Source organism: Alexandromys fortis, unplaced genomic scaffold (assembly GCF_014885135.2).
Source record: "Alexandromys fortis isolate MF-2015 unplaced genomic scaffold, M_Fortis_MF-2015_v1.1 scaffold_134, whole genome shotgun sequence".
In the NCBI taxonomy this organism is placed as follows: domain Eukaryota; kingdom Metazoa; phylum Chordata; class Mammalia; order Rodentia; family Cricetidae; genus Alexandromys; species Alexandromys fortis.
In genome coordinates, this window is record NW_026068007.1 from 2987916 (window position 1) to 3004491 (window position 16576).

Here is a 16576-nt window from a genome sequence, read left to right on the forward strand (position 1 = left end):
GCCCGGCGGTTTTTCACTTTTATTTTGCAAGTCTCATTGCACAGAGCTGCACCTGATAGACACGCTATATTATGCTTTAGCATCTCTGTGCTTGATTTTTGACACAGTATTTTCATCTATGGTCCCCTTGTTCACCCTTCTAGAGAGGTATCGCCCGCTATCAGTCCTCATTGTTAACTTTCCCTGGAATAGCCAGATGTGCCTATGTCACAGACCTCTAGGATATTAAGTCGAGGACTTACAAATCCGTTGTCAACATACAGCTCGAGAGACCATGCTTTTATGCATCCCCATGTTTCATGCCATCAGCATAATATAACAACACTTTGAAAAAAGTTTAAGTAGATATTGGCTTTTGTTGCCAATACCAGGATTTATTGGCCCGAGAGTCATTGATCGTGAGCAAATCTGGGCCATTATGATGCCTTCAGGACAAATAAATCCTTATCAGCGGAACATGAATCAATATAATTATGCCTCGCTTATGCACATCTTCTTCCTAACTGTATTGGGTTTTCACCCAAATCATGAAAGATGAAGGGAAGCCTCTGAGGAGGTGGCTGTGAGAAACTACAGCGACCCCTGTGCTCTGTAGTGGTGCCTGTGCTAGCTGAAGGAAGCTCCCCATCAGCTAGATATGTACTTGTAACATGTGTGGCGCGTGCACACACGTGCGTGAAGGGTGTTGGCATCCCTCTCAATCATATTTGGCTTATTTTCTGAGATAAAATCTCTCCTTGAACCTGGAGCTCACCAATCAGTTCTCAGCTGGGCGAGCTGGCCAGGAAGCCCCCATGCGTGAACCTTCTGTTTCTGCCCCCTCCTCTCGGCCCTGGGGAATGAGGCCTCAATTCACATTTTTTTTTTTTAACTTGGATTCTGAAATCAGGACTCAGGCCCTCCATCATACTTGAGATGCAAGCAAGAAGGACGCTGAGCCATGTCCCCATCCCTCAACCCGGGTCTTGCTAACAGCACCAAGGAGACCTCTGTAAAATGTGGATGTTCATTTTTGAAGAAACACATTCAGCCACATTCTAGAGGAAAATGGAGGAATGAGAAGGAACTGTGGCAATCACATCCTATGCTAGGTCAGACGCTGGAGAGAGGGCTAACCCGCAAAGTCAGAGAAGCTGTGTACAGTTTGTGAATTCAGAATGTATCTTCATCGGGTCTTGGTGATTCTGCCATGCAGCCTTGGATGAATGACTTATCCATCTATTCTATGAAAATAAGATCTATTTTGACATGTCCTCCTGTTGCTATGGGTGAACTTTAACATCTTTTGGTGCCAAAGCCCCTGTGTCACAGTTGATGGAATAGAAACTAGCACTTCTTGATCATTCCCGTGATCTTTGGCTGAGCTTCCGGCCTACTACAGCATGTCCGCGTCCCTCTATGCCCAAAGTGACTCTCGTAAAGAACCAGCTTGGTTTTAGTCTGGTGTTTCAAATGCCAAATTCTTTTCCATTCTGATTACTACACTAGTTCATTATCTTGACCAGCATCATCTGCCAAGCTTTGTCTCATCTGCACAACCAACCAGACCCCCTTTTATCTTTATTTCTCTAGCCATTCGAAAAGAATGGGGCAGAGGCTGTCTTGTTGCACTCCCAAATCTTTTACATAGTTCTTTAATACCCCCTACAGCCTCCATATGGATGGCCTAGTTCTCCTTCTTGTGTGGATTATGTGAATTATTTTGTTTATATTGTATTTCATAAAATGCAATGCTGAAACTTAAAAATAAATAATAAATAATGAAGTTAAATTTTATTTATTAGAAATAAATAAATAATGAAGACCCAGGGTGCTGTCTGGTTAGCCCTTAATTTTTTCTGCCAAAAAGCAAGCACTGTATTAATTATGTGAGAGAGCATGAGTCACAAGAACCATGCCATCTTGAATTCCTAGATAGAACAAATCCCTCATTATTTTCCTGCTGACCCCACTGTCAAATTCAAGTTGGCTTTTTTTTTTTGTTACTGTGCTTTGGTCTCTGATTGACCCCACAGATAACTTTAAGACCAAAGTCTACTGTGCTGGTCTTCCAGAGGGAGACAGGAGCTGTGCCGGGGGAGTCCCTTCTTTATCATTATCTTGCAAACAATCTAGGCAAATGTACCAAAGCAACGGGCAGCCAATCATGGGTCACGTGGTAGCTTCATGCACCGTAGTTCTGCTCCCAGCAGTTAAGAAAAGAAAGAACCAAAGGAACAAAAAGAAAGAGTTATATGCAGTCTTTAAGCTGTTAGCCAAAACAACAATCATGCTGTGATGTTTAGAAAGGGATCACAGCGCATGGGTCCTGGATTGTAGCCCTCACCGGCATATAGCCATTATCCGCAGGTGTCTGTTGGACTTTCCAAACCTGGGGAAAGCTCAGCTGTAAAGGACCAGAAGCCTTTCTCGGATGCAACAGCGAACACTGACTGCCCGGCTTCATAAACCAGGGCTGCAAGGGGGAAATCGTTGGAATCCAAGGTTATACAGAGCAAACGTTTTACCGCTGGAGCAGTTTGCACCACCAGCACCAAATCTGCACGGGGGTCTCGCCGCCTTTCCCATTCTGTCCACCTTTCACTCCCTTGGCTGCCCCTTTGCTAGAGCTTGCTTCCCACGCACACAGCACTTTTCACTCAGGCGAGCTCGTCTTCTCTTCACCTGTTCCAAGTTGTTAGTCATCAGTCCACCTTTCCCGGAGAACCCAGAGGTTCCTAAGGGATGCTAACAGCTCCAACGATCTTCTGTGTATAAAGCTTTCCTCTGTGTACCCTCCAGATGTTTGGGGACACTATGAAACACCTGGAGAGGCTCTGAGGAGTCTCTCCTTTGCAGTCACTGCCATCTGAAACTGATCATCCCTTACACAAGCGCCCTGGCTTCCCACCTAGGTCTGGCCCACTGGTTGAGAACCTCCCCAAAGCATCCAACACACAGGAAGCATTTGGACGCTTTCTCATGATGACAATATAAAGTCTTTTAGGTGTTTTTATTCTATTGTACAGGCACTTTTAGACATTTATTCCTGTGTTTATCTGTTGGTCAGTTTTAGCAAACGTCCACAGGGACTACAAAGTAAATGCTGGGCTGATGCGAAGACTCAGTGGGTAAAGAAAGGCAACTGCAACCAAGCCTAAATCCAACCCCCAGGAGCCACATATCAGAAGGAGATCCTTAATGGCCCCCATGTTCTTCTCCGAGCACCTACAGACGCTGTGGCATGTGCAACACATCCAACCCACACATAAGAATATAAATGAATAAGGTAATTTTTGAAAAATAAATGCTTACCTATTATTGTATGGTAAGAGAAAGGCCCAATGCAGAGGTTAGATTTGTCATGCAAAACCACATCTCCTTGCTGATGCGTTGCGACCCTTTGTGCACTACCTGGGTGAGAATAGGAAAGGCAGAGAGAGAGAGAGAGAGAGAGAGAGAGAGAGAGAGAGAGAGAGACAGAGAGACAGAGAGACAGAGAGACAGAGAGAGACAGAGAGCAGAGACAGCTTCTTGGGGGGACTGAGTCAGAAGACTCAGGCTCCAGCTGCTGCTAGGTCATTCTCTTCTAGGAGATTTTGAGTTCAGGATCACAGACACCGAAGGTAAAATTATCACAGTGCATGAATGTTCTAGAAACGTCAAATGCCACACCTGCCTCTGAAAAACATTATGAAAGAATGCAGGCTTACATCATCCCGCTTGACTGCCGTCATTCTTCTCAAACAGGAGAAAGAGGTGCACAGCACCACACGTAATGTTAACTCAAGTCCTAGGTACACAAAATGAGAGATGAGTTTTTTCTTTGCCTGTTCCATGTGATTTCCTTCTCTAGGCTGATTGTAAGCCAGTGTTTCCTCCGTAATCAGAGCTCACACAAAGATGAAGCTACTGCAACAAGTTCAAAGTGAGGCCCTCCAGCCAAGTCCCGGGCTGAAGGCTTCCTTCGCTCTCGCTCACATGCAAGCCTCTGAATGTGCCACGTTTCCTAGCAAAATCCAGAGGTGGTTGAATAGAAGAGATTACTTAGGGAGATTTTTGAAGCAGAAAGTAGAAATAGATCTGTGTTTTAAAAGCCAGCAAAAGTTATCAGACCCATTTAGCAGAGGGCAGGCATCCTGACTCTGAAAACTCGCGCATCACAGGAAAACATCGCTTGGATGGGAGTCAGAGCAAACCCCCGATGAGGGCCCCCCCCCCATAAGATCATGTCGCCACTGCCTTGTAAACAAAAGGCTCGTCCACAAAAACCAGCGTCAGCAAAAAGTTCCCTTACTCTTGCTTTACTGAGCATGAAATGGGATTGAAAGATGGTATTAAATGGATTATTAAACTGAAGAAATGATGTCTTGTGATCTCTGCCACCAAAGCCCCCACGTGAGACCAGCATTGTCTCTGTGCACAGCTCTCCTGAAGTTTCAGGTCATTTATGTGGAACCCGAGCCTTTTAGATGTTGAACTGAGCTGTCTGCTCCTCGTTTTTGTGTCAGAACGGGGTCCCTTGGGGGAGATTACTTTGCTCCTCAGCTATTTGATTCACGTGTTAACATGTAGAAAAGGAATTCTCATGACAGCTCATAAACTTCACACCCGGAAAACTTTTGATTTTCTTTTCCTGAACTAAGAAAGAAAAAGGAATTTACTTAAAAAATGTATTAACAAAAGCAGGTGAAATGACTCAGCAGGTACAGACATTGCTGCCAAGCCTGATGACCCAAGTTTGCTCTTCGAGTCTTGTGTTGTAGGAGTGAACAGACTCCCACCATTTATCCTCTGACCGTCCCCCTGCCCACACTATATATAATATATATTTACATGTTATATAAATATTAATTATGTATGAATATATTATAGCATGTTTATATTATATATACATGATATAAAATAATATATATAACCTTGTAGTGAGAAATCCAAGTGCATCTGTTTAAGGGGTAAGAAGGATTTATTAAGATATGAAAATGGGAAAAATACATTCCCAAATACAGGATATGGTAAATCAAGTTGCAGAGCCCTTGGAAAGCTGGGGACCAATCACACACTGTTTCATGTCGCCTGATCCGTATAAATCCTAGCATTTTCTTCACCAATTATTTTTAATGCCTGCAGTCCCTGGTTAGACTCTACGGAGTGCCTTAGAACTGGAGTTGACTTACGTTACTAAAAATGAGTTATACAGTGAAGTCTTGCTTATTAATATCCAGAGGACTAGGGACTAGGGAGATAGCTCAACGAACACTGGTGGATGCTCTTCCAAGGGACCCAGCACCTAGATATCGGGACTCACAACCATGGTAACTCCAGTTCCAGGGATCCTACGCCCTCCTCTTGCTTCCACAGACACACACATGATGCACAAACATGCACGCAGACAAAATTCTTATACACATAAAATGAATCTTTCTTTTCAGCCCATAGACCTAAAAGAATAAAATATTCATTTGATTATTTTTTAATTTAATTTTATTTAAATAACATTTTCTTGTTTATTTTACATACCAACCACAGTTTCCCCTCCTTCCTCTTCCCTTCTGCCCCCCCCTTCCCATCTGCCTTCTTCCCCTTCCACCTTTCCTCTAGTTCCATTCAGAAAGGGGCAGGCCTCCCAAGGGCTTGAACAAAGAAAGCCTGGCACCTCAAGTCAAGTTGAAGCAGGATCTAGCTCCTCCTCTTGTGTCCTAGGTGGTTAAGGTAACCCAGTATGGGGGGAAAATCACTCCCCAAAGCCAGCTAAGCACAAGTCCTGTTCTCCATGCTAGGAGACCAAGTTATTAAACAACTGTCACACACATGCAGAGGGCCTAGGTCAGTCCCATGCAGACTCTTTAACTGTGAATCCAGAGTCCATGAGCTTCCATGAATTCAGATCAGCTGTCTCTGTGGATTTCCCCATCATGAGCCCCCTGGCTTGTAGAATCCCTCCTCCCTTTCTTCAGCAAGACTCCCAGAGCTCAACCCAGTGCTTGTCTGCGGATCTCTGCATCTGCTTCCATCAGTTAGTGGATAGAGTGTCTCTGATGACAATTAAGGCAGTCACCAATCTGATAAGGCCAGATCAGGCACCTTCTCTGCTACTGCTAGGAGTCTTAGCTGGGATTATCCTTGTAGATTCCTGGGGACTTTCCCTGCTGCCAAGTTTCTCCCTAACCCCAAAATGCACCCCCATCAAGACCTCTCTTTCATTACTCTCCCCCTCCCTCCCAACCCCAACCACCTACTGTACCCAGCTCATCCAACCCTCTCCTTCAAGTTCCCATCTCTCCATGCCCCCTCCCCCACCCCCAGTTTACTCTCGCCTATGTCCTCTTCCCAGGGAAATGCATGCATCCCTCTTTGAGCTCTGAATTCAAATTCACGTGTATCTAAGATCTAAGCCCACAAAATAAGTTACAGAACAAACCTATAGCTTGCTATTTCTAAAAATTGTGATTATTTTAATATGATGATTCAGGTAAACAAGGATCAATTCCAAAAATGGTTTTATGGGTCTTAAAGGAGCTCATATTAAAAAAAATAATGCCTAGTTTTTCTTTTGGCAATATTGAAATGGTAAACCATACAATTTGAATAAACATTCTTTCTGGAAAGAACTGAAAATAATAGGCTTTTTTAGAAGCTGTAAATGCTTATATGGGATGGAAAAAATGTTAAAAATTTACAAAGTATGAAAACTCCTAGCAGTATGAGCCAGAATGTAAACTGGTTACTGAGACCAATATTTAACCTGAGGGCATTTGCTCAAGTTAATCTTTAATTTTATGGTCTTTTGGTAAAACCAGAGTTACAAATGATAGGAGTCTTTCCCTGGGTGGTATGTCCAATACAAATTCTTTCTTGGGCAAATGTAAAGGCAAATTAAAAATAACCTGGCTGTTTGGTGTGCATCAGTCTCTTATGAGAAGCAAAGAAAATTGATACTGGGAGGATAAATTTCCTCTCAAAGTCAGGGCCAGTATTAGCCATAGACGGGTCTATGAACTAAGTCTACACCCTCTAGTATCCCCAATGCAGAGTTTAAGACAAAATTCCCTTTTAGATATTTAAAAATTCACTACAGAACAGTCAAAAACCCAGCTGAAGGACCTCTATTCATATACAGTAGATCAAACAGAAAGAAATTCAACTGTAGACTTGAACATGATATTTGGTCTGATAAACTGTAATCAAATATTTTTCTCAAAAATTTATGAATATGTATTTTTTAACACTCGAAGACATTGTAAAGCTTTGGCCACATTCTGAATTATAATGCAGAACTAGAAGGGAAAGGTCATGGAATATAGACCATAAAAGCCACACTCTCTGACCACATTGGTTCTTGTTGTAAAAGAAGGAAGGTATATAGATATGATCTGATAAAAGGTCAATATTTTATCTATTCTGAAAAGAAAAAGGAAAGATGATGGAGGTGGGTCTTATATTTATCTGTTGCTTTCATTGGTTAATTAATAAAGAAAACTGCTTGGCCCTGATAGAACAGAAAATTAGGTAGGCGGAGTAGACAGAACAGAATGCTGGGAGAAAGAAGCCGAGTCAGGCAGTCGCCATGATTCTCCCACCAGACACAGCTGCAGGTTAAGATCTTCCCTGATAAGCCACCTCGTGGGCTACACAGAATATTAGAAATGGGTTAGATCAATATATAAGAGCTAGCCAATAAGAGGCTGGAACTAATGGGCCAGGCAGTGTTTAAAAAAATACAGTTTCTGTGTAATTATTTTGGGTAAAGCTAGCTGGGTGGTGGGAAGTGGCCCGCCGCTCCTATCACTACAGAAAGATATAAATTTGATAAGATAAAAAGGTAGATTATTGAATCTAGTTTTAAAAAGCAACTACTAGTTTTAAATGTTTTACTTTGGATTGGACTTTTGTACATTGTACATTTTTACCTGTATACAAACATTATATATTGATACAAATTTGAAATTAATTTTGTTAAAATATACTGTACATATGCTTCTAATCTTATTCAAGATATTTTACCTATACAGCTCTTTTAACAATGTAATGCAAATTTCTAGTCTTTGACAGTTGTTATTGGCAACTGTTTAGAATAATAAGGAAATGCAGGTTAGTAATTAGTCACCCATTATAATTGAACTCATAGTCACTTTAGGTATGTTTTCAAGGTCAAACAAAGATATATTTTAGATAGACAGGTCATCTTCAAATACTTCAAAGATCTACAGGATATGGCATTTAAGATGTTTTAATGACATAGGCTCTTTTTTATGACAATGAGATATGTCTGCTTTTAGCATCACCAATTGTATAGAAAAAAATAATGGGGATCAAAGAAACTCACTTTCTTTCTTTGTGGGAAAAGTAAATCACTGGGCAAGAAAATGCCCTTGCCTTGACTGCTGACAGTATGTTGTCCTAATTGGACAAGCAGGACACTAAAGAAAATGACTGCTAAACACTGTCAAGAAAAAGAGAGATAGTTCCTCAGAAAATCGTGCTTCACAGAATAGTCTGTCAGATAGTCTAGGTCTTTATGCCAAAGATATGCCCTATCATTGCAGAGGAACTTCGGGTGACTGTCCAGGCAGCCAGCTGTTTCTCTCATTTCTCACAATTCTTGAAAGTCATTTGCTTGCACTTCCTGATTACTCACTTAATATTATTTCCTTCTTGGGTCTCTGAGCGAGTTGAAGACTAGATAGTTAAAGTTATATTGTTCCTTGTTTGCCTGATGCAGTAAACAAGTCATGATAGAAAGTAAATTAGGTACAAGACTTTGGACTTACCTTGATAAAATAAATATGAAGTATTTTCTCTGAATTTGTAAGATTCAAATAGACTAGACATTATCAATGTATTTATTGCCTTATATATTATATAGTCATTGTACTTATTGTATAGGTTTCCTTAAATTAGTTAGCCTCCTTTTTTATTTTAGAGAAAAAGAGGAAATGTAGTGATACTTCATTTCTATTTTAATAAATAACACTTGCCTGAAGATCAGAGAGTAAAACAGCTGCACTGATCAGTCATCAACACCAGGCAATGGTGGCACATACCTTTAATCCCGGTAGCCACACTAATTTGGCATAGAAACCCAGAAGTAGTGGTGCACGCCTTTATTCCCAGTTCTAGAGAGGACTATAAAATAGGAGGAGACAGGTTTAAGACTCAGTCTCATTCTGAGGATTCCTGGAGGCAGGATCACCATTTTCCAGCTAAGGTAGAGGTAAGAGTCAGTGACTGGCTACTTTGCTTTTCTGGTCTTCAGGTTGAACCCCAATGCCTGTCTCTGCATTTATATTAATTGTGCTACAGGAAGAGAACACACAGACATGCACATATACATGTACACACACTCACAAACACATACACACATGCACTCATAAACACACACATGCACACTCACACACACTGGAGATCTCTGGCTCAGTGTTAGTTGTAGCTGAGCTGGAATTGCATGGCCCTTTACCTCCCAGGAATACTGTGAGGTCATGCATCACAGTGCATGTGGGTTTTCCTTTAAATTTCCTTTCCCATTTTAACTTTCCAGCCAAACTTAATAAGAACAGAATTATGTCCACCTCTGTCTTTACAAAGCCACATGTTGGTGCTTGAATTCCCAGTACTTCAACTCACAGAGTCAATCGAGTTCAAGTGAGGGCACACTCTGCACCAATATTACTCCTGTCCTCCTCAGAATAAGACATTAGGATGTAAACGGAGGAATGCCATGAAGACAGGAAGAAAGACACAGACTAAGCCAGAAGAGAGGTGTGAAATGGGTCCTTCCTCTGTGGCCCTCGGGCCTTAGTCCTGCTAACATCTTCTATCAGACTTCTACTCTCCAGACTCTCAAGTGACAAACCCCTGGTGCCAAGCTGCTTGGCTGTGTGCATTGTACAGAAGCCGTAGGAGAACGCTGCCCTCTCTGCGGGCTTCCCGAGAGTCAAACTGAACTTAGTCTGCATTTCCAGCTGCCATCAATGCTCTTGTCTCACCCATCACATACCATGTGTGTCTTGTGTGCAAATATTTTTTTTTGTTTTTTGTTTATTTGGTTATCATACAAAAATGGGTTTTATTGTGACATTTTTACATACATATATGATTATTTACTATTATGTGACTCTATTTTTCAATGTTATAGTTTGGTGATAGAACAATGAAAGAGAGATAATGATAAAAATATTTGAAAAGTTAGTTTATAGTGTTAAATAATCCTAAGACTGGGAAATTCGGGAATCAGGCTGACTGTGCTTGTGCTCTTTCCAACCTGGACCCATAAATGTGGGTCCAAACGCAATTGAGCAGACCTAGTTATATGCCAACATCCTTGTGCCCCATTCTTTTTCTCTTGTTCTGTCACTTGGCCCAGTTTACAGCACAGAAGTCTGTCCTTGGGAACCCTTTCCCAGGACTTGTGTTGAACTTATAGATGATTTTGCCTATATCTTTTATATCAAAGAAGTTGGAAGTATTTCAGAAAACCTGCTTCTAGGGAAAGGGCATGAGAACCTGGGTCAAGTACACCTTTGAAAAATAATGAATTATGTTCTGATAATTTATTAAAAGGAGGGAGAATACTTTTGGGAGCTTTGGTGACCTGTGTGAATAGAACTGATAACGGGGACAAACCTTATTATAAATAGCCTTGGAAGTGGAATATATTTGAATGGGATTAAAGATATCAGCAGGAAGGGTGCCAAGCCCTGGAGTGTTCAGCCGCAGAATGTGATGAGATCCCTCTAACTCAACTTCCAAGGCTTCTCTCGAAATTCATAGCATAAATGCCCACAAGCAGCAAGATTATCATTAAAACCCAAGTTCATAAAAAAAAAACCTACAAGAAGCAAGAATGTCAGCAGAAATGCAGAAGTTCTAAATTATATCTGAGAAGCTATTATGCAGGATTTGGAACTATCTGAAGTGCACATTGAGTCTCTCTCTCTCTCTCTCTCTCTCTCTCTCTCTCTCTCTCTCTCTTTCTCTCTCTCTCATAGCTGTCCCTCTATGTCCATGAATTCTACATCTGTTGATTCGACAAGGAACAGAACAAAAATATTTTTAAGATGCTGCTGATGATGATGTATAGCTAACCCTGCAGTGGTTGCATCTGCACAGTTAACAGTTGCAGATTTCTTTTCTCATCGTTATTTCTTAAGCATTGCAGCATCACAACTGTTTACACAGCATTTATATTGTGCTCATATTCTATGTAATCTAGAGAGGATTTAAAACACAAAAGAATGTGCATAGGTAATATGCAAACATCATGCAATCACTATTTAAGGGCTTTGAGCATCTGCAGATTTTAGTAACTGTAGACAGAAGTTTCTGTCCTACCTGGTCCCACAGACCCAAATAAACACACAGAGGTTTATATTAATTATAAACTGTTTGGCCTATTATTCAAGCTTGTTGCAAAATTTGTATCTATATTTAGCCGTGTGGCTTGATACCTTTTCTCAGCAAGGCATTCTCATCTTGCTTACTTTGCTTCTGGATGATGATAGCACCTCTGCCTTTCCTCTTCCCAGGATTCTCCTCGTCTATTTGCCCCATCTACACTTCTTGCCTGGCTACTGGCCAATCACCATTTTATTAAAACAATATGAGTGACAAATCTTTACAGTATACAAGAGCATTATCCCGCAGCAAGTAACCCCTGGTAATATTGGATATATTGACCTCAGTTTTAGACTATAGACTATATACACTATATACATAGATTTATATATAATGTGTGCACATATGTATGTTTATATATACACTATATAAGTATTATGTGTATATGTGTACATATGAACTTAAAACTTCTGTTTGAGAAGGAGCATCTTTAAGCACTTAGCATCTCTTCTGTGATTTATATCCCATTGTCCTCTTAGATGATATATATGTATTACATTTTTTAAAAAAAAAGTACAAATGATTTCAAAACAATAACAGTGAACAGAGCACCAGATGTGAGTGACCTCTCTACTGTATAATTAATAATCTCATGCTAAGAGACTGAAGCTCATAAGACTTCTCATGACTCTGGGATTCATTGGGTTCAGTGAGATGGTGGATTTTTCACCTGAATTTCGCCACATAGAGTGGCTAAGATTGGTGTCTCTTTGAAACACTTCTTGTGTGTATGTCGGTGGGTAAAACTGGATTGTTTATTGTCCGAGACTTTTAGTAGAATACCTGTTGGTGGCCTCACCTCCCTCATAGTGAAAGACAAGAATAAATCTCTATGTTCTTATGTGAGCTTAAGTTATATCATCCTCTGACTAGCCAAATTCAAATGAAAAGTACAACAATCTACTAGATGGAAGACCTTGTTGGCCATCTGGGAAGGAATAGTCAGTCCTTTCTCTGGCCAAGTGAACTCATGTCCTTCTCATATACAAACGAAGCTCATTCACAATGTGGCAGCTGGAGGAACACAGCAGCACTGTCTTACAGAACTACACTAAATTTTTCACCAAGTGACTGACTTCTCATCCTGTCTTATGAAAGTCTGTTCTTTTGGGGGACATTGGTAGTATATTCACCATGAAATATTTTTTTTTCAAACTGTGCGTGTGTGTGTGTGTACATACACTGTTCTTGCAAGTGGTATATTCAGTTATAGTCTACTTCATTTTAAGAAGCCATATTTCTTAAACTCTTGGAGATTATCCTTTCTTGATCTTGGGAACTGGTAAAACTTCTGTGAGACAATACTGTGACTGTGCTGGATTCAATGGGCTCTTGTCTGTCTGAAAGTCACCATCTTTGTTTTTTTCTTTTTTTAAGATGTCATTAAAGCATTTTTATAGCCATACTGTCAGCTTCATTCTTGGGCCATGTTGTTGTTGATGATGATGATGTTGTTGAAACTTTTAATATATTTTTTACCATAGATTTCATCTTTTAAAAGTCATTTCTTAGGTCTGGAATTATTTTCTGTGTAGAGGACAACAAAAAAGAGGGTGATTTGAAGCCCAACAAATCCTGGCTCCTTTAAACAAAACAGCTTCCTTTGGCCTGTTGCTTTCTTTTCCATTTAATCCTAGATGGTAAGAAGCCGAGTGCTAGATTCAGACATTGCCCTGGGCTCTTCTTTTCTTGGAGGTCTCATACATAATGCTGGGCCCCTGCCCAGTCCTCAGGGACGCTCTTGGCAGGAACACTCAGGTGACATGGGATCGTGACAGCTCAGCAACAGCAGGATTCAAAGACCAAGGAGTGTTCAGGGAGCGGCACCATTGCCTCCTATAGCCCACACTTGGAGCTGACATAACCATACATAATTTACTCTGCAGTTACCAGTCTGCCCAGACTCAAGGGACAGGGAATCCCAAATCACAGTCCCACACCTCTACCTCTCACTGAGAGGCAGCAGTGTGACCTTGTAAGAAAATCACGTCTCATGGGAATTCTTTTTGCACATATTGTGGGAAACCTAATCTGTTCGCCATGGTATCTAGAGAAGCTGGCTATAATAATTCTTGGCTGCTATCTATAGCCACATATGAATTTATCAGTAGAACTCACACTGAAATTCATCTTTTACTCATTCTCAGTCTAGTGTAAAGCCTAGATTAAGTAGCTTATATTCAAATATCAGAAGAAACGGAGGGAAGTAGATGAAACTGGATGGATTATTTGCTATTCTATTTTAAGACCCGAAAGGCAGAGCACAGTAAGTGCAAGAAACCTGTACAGGGCAGGTGGTAGAGAAGCTTCCTCAACAGAGTGGTATCCTCTGTCTGTTCCCCGCATCCTCCCTAAAATATTCAACCCACACTGAAGAAAGCTGACCTGATGCAAATCCTTGGAATGCAAATACTGATCAAAATAATGTTTCCTTCGTATGTGTGCCTTCCATGTTTCTCCCTTGAACGTATGCATGTGTATATGAGAAGGGGTTACATGTATGAGCATGTGGAGGTCAGAGGTTGATATCAGGTATCTTCTTCCATTGTTCTCTGCCTTCTGTGCTGAGAGAGGATCGCTCCTTGAAGCCAGAGCTGACCAATTCCACCAGTCCAGCTCACCATCTTGGTCTGAGGGTCTCATAACTCTGCACCCAGGCACTGTGATTACCACAGCTACTATGTATTTCCTGCATTTATGTCAGCCCTGAGGATGCAAACAGAAGCCCTCAAACTTAACACAGCAAGTGCTTACCCACGGAGGCATCTGCAGCCTGAGGCACATGACTTTTAATGTGTCTTCTTCAGTTTGTGGTTTTCTCATCGGAAAAATAGCCAATGAGAGATCACAATAATTGTCATACATTACATAGCCCTTGTGACTCTGAAAGGAAAACAGCAGTTCCCACCTTATCAGCTTTGCTTCCCACTGGTTTCAGTTATCCACAGCCAACCACCATCTGAAAATAGGAAATGGAAAAGTCTAGCAATAAACAATTCATGTTTTAAATAACTTTTTATAGTATATTGTTATGATTGCCCTTCTCTTTTGCTGGTTGTTACTATTAATCTCTTAAAGTACCTAATTTATAAAGTTGGCTTTTTCAGAGATCTGTATACACAGGAGGGAAAGCAATGTCTATATAAGGTTCAGTACAACCTGCAGTTCCAGACATTTGCTGGGCTCTTAAACTGTGTCCTGTGCCCCCTAAAAATAAACTGAAGAAACTGACATTCAGAATTTAAGCCCTTGTTTCAATCTTGCACAGCTCGCCTTTGCCAGGCTTATCCATCTCAAGAGCCTGGCTCATAGATTTTGCGTCTATTACACACTGGTCGCTCTGACTTTCAAAGCAAAGAGCTGCTTTCCCTGGCTCTGCATTCTAGACCGTCATGCCGTTTCTCTTCTCTATCTGCTTCTCTCTATTGACGATGGGGAAGATGTTCAAATCCCACAACACTTCATTGTTCATTATTATTCAAGCCAAGAGTATAAACTGAAGGTCTGGTCCATTAGTCCCCCTAGACTGTTCTCCACAAAAGGCACAGAAGGCAGATGCTGAGGTATACCAGTGGTGCTCAACAGTGGCTGCCCTTAAAACAGCTCTCTGAGAGCTTGGTAAGACCCACGCACAATGCACCACCACTCCACTTCCCATTCTGGCTTTTCCACTGGACATGAAGCAGTTTCCAGTGGACAATTTTCTATGAGTTCTAGATACCCTGTTTCTCCACCCTGGCCCATTTTGGACTGTGTCATTCTTCCCGGTGGCAGGATACTCTCTACGCTCTAAGACAGTTAACAGCCTCTGTGGTCTCCTCCCTGCCTAGATCCATAAATGTAGCATTGCCATCCCCAGCCTTTACAATCCAATTTGTTCTAAATATTGCCCCTCGAGGGAAAAATTTTCCATCTTCATCCCCCTCCCTCCCAACATCCCATCCCTATGTGAGAACCACTGAATGAGACTGACTGCTATCAAATGTGCTGCTAGACTTCATTATTGTACTGGACTGTTTCTGTGTCTCTCGCTACCAACAGAGTGTGTGTGTGTGTGTGTGTGTGTCTGTGTCTGTGTGTGTGTCTGTGTATGTGTATGTCTCATATTTAAACTCTAACAACAATAAGTAATTAGGACTGAATATGGTTCATGCTTCTACCAAAGATAAGAAAACTCACTCCTGCCTTCCGTTCTCTCCTCTCCTCTTCATATAAGAAGATAAAACCATCTGTGTAGAAACCAGGAAGCAAGCTCACTGTCGATGGCTTACATCGATTGGGAACCTGACAATATCTAAAATCACTGAGGAGACAAGCCTTTGGGCAGGCCTGTGATGGATTTTTCTATAAAGGGTCAATTGAGGTGAGATGACCTACCCTAAATATGGTAGCACTTTTCCACGCACTCAGGTCCGAGGCTGAGAAAAAGGAGAAAGGAAGCTGAGCACCAGAATTCACTTTCCCACTTCCCCACTTCCTGGAGAAAGGGAGCTGAGCACCAGCATTTGCTTCCCCACTTCCTGACCATGAATACAACATGACCAGATGCCTCCTCACACCTGCTACCAGGCCTTCCCAACCATGATGGAATGTACCTTCCTAAGTCAAAAGCAAACCCTTCCTTGCTTCCATGGTCTTTGTTGGGTGCTTTGTCATAGCAAAAAAGAATATTAACTAATAACTAATACACCATCCCAGGGAACTTTATCTTGGACTTGCTGGCTTCCAAACCTGAAAAACAAATGTGCTGTAGAAGTCACCAAGCCTATGGTACTTTGTTATAGCATCCCCAAAACTGAGGAAGATGTTTAATTTAGAGGATCTAAATTTTGTTGTAAAAGGAGCAGTGGGCTGCTTCCCCCAGTCCGGCTCCCAGTCGCCTGGCTAGCTAGCTTATACCCCAAAATAACAACACACAAATTGTATTCATTTAATCACTGCCTGGCCCATTAGCTCTAGCCTCTTACTGGCTAACTCTCACATCTTGATTCAACCCATTTCTAATCATCTGTATCTCACCACCAGCTCGTGGCTTACCGGGATGAGTCTAACCTACATCTGTCTTGGAGAGGAGAGCCCTAGTGTCTGCCTGACTCTACTTTCTTTCTCCCAGAATTCTGTTCAGTCTACTCTGCCTATCTAAGCTGCTGTCCTATCAAAAGGCCAAGGCAGTTTCTTTATTTGACCAATGAAAGTAACACAT